Genomic DNA, 1477 nt, shown 5'->3' with positions numbered 1-1477 from the left:
CAAAAAAAAAAAAAAAAAAAAGCTTGTCTATTTTTCTCAATTTCTCCATCCCCAGTACTCCCTAAGGTAAAGTTTTTCCTTCAGAATTCTGTCTTTAAAATAACAACAATTAAGAATTAATTCCATGTAAATACACACCTTTGATTCATGACTTCTGAGCAGTAAGAGATAAATGGAGTCTTATTGAAATGACAGAGTACCCTTGCACCATTCCATCGGGTCTTTGGAAATCTTCAACAGCTCTCCAGTGTCATTTTGGTGACCCTGGATCTGGAGACACCAGGCTGGCAACAGAGGAAGCAGAGATTCTCCACGCAGGCACAGAGAGCGTGGTCCACTGCCTCCCATTCACCTCCTTTGCTCACATTTTTTTCTCATTCAGCAACATTCTTGGCTTTATGTTGTTTCTTGCACACATTCACAAAATGATCTTATGCAGGAAAATATTTCTTGATTTACTATATTTTCCTAGTGAAATCTCCAGTCAATGTTGTATTATCCCAGTTTTCATTTCTAAATTGCCTTTGGAAATGATAGACAAACACAAAACATGCTCCATTTTCCTCTGGCAAACCAAATTACATCAAAAAATTGGGGGGATAAATTTCATCATGAATGAGAAAAACAATCTGCAGCCCCTTTTTGGAGAACATTGGGTGGCACGGAATATGCTGGTGTGGCTGCCTGTGTCCCTAAAAGGTAACAAAAAAGCAATATAATCTAGTACAGCTGATACATCAGGAGTTTGACTTATTCCAAATGAATTGACCAGTTCCTTTTTGTTTAAGGATGTAGTCCGTGAAGTTTATAAATTCAAAATATTTTCTATTAAATCTAACTCTCCTTAGATAAGATACCTGAGAAACTCATAGGCAACAACATCCTAAGGACAACCAGAAAGACTTCCAAGTTCATGCAATCATAATGGAAACTAAACAAAAGGCAGAGTTTCATCTCACATCAAAGACCCATTACGAAGGCACTAGACACACATTCGCTGGGCTATGTGCGGTCGGTGCACATCACATCGCTTGGTTCTGGGCAATGACCCACCTCTGGTCCATTCCGTGTCCACCCGTGCCATCGCGGTGAGGGTACTTGTGGGGAGATGTAAAAGTAGCCACAAGCAGTTGTGTCTACATGTGTGAGAGACAGCACAGTGGAACAAGGTCGAAATGGACACAATGATTTTACAATGTTTTTTAAGTTTAAAGTTAGAGGTCACTTAGAGAAGTAGTTTTCTCAAGAGCTCCTTGCAAGGGGGGGATGTGGCACAGTAGTAGGGTGATTGCCTCTCATGCACAGAGCCCTGGGTTTGAACCCCAGCACCACACACACAAAGAAAGCTTCCTGAGGTTGGTTCTTCCTTCTTCCTCTAGCGCAGAGTCAAGTTTTGATACCACTGCTGAGCTCTTTCAGCTTTAATCCCTCGATATTGTTTAGTCTCAGCAACACCATGAGGTGTTACTGCCTCCAC

The sequence above is a fragment of the Fukomys damarensis genome, unplaced genomic scaffold (genome assembly GCF_012274545.1).
Source record: "Fukomys damarensis isolate Sample0158 unplaced genomic scaffold, DMR_v1.0_HiC HiC_scaffold_27, whole genome shotgun sequence".
Lineage (NCBI taxonomy): Eukaryota > Metazoa > Chordata > Mammalia > Rodentia > Bathyergidae > Fukomys > Fukomys damarensis.
The sequence above is the reverse complement of the archived record's forward strand: the minus strand, read 5'-3'. Positions refer to the sequence as shown.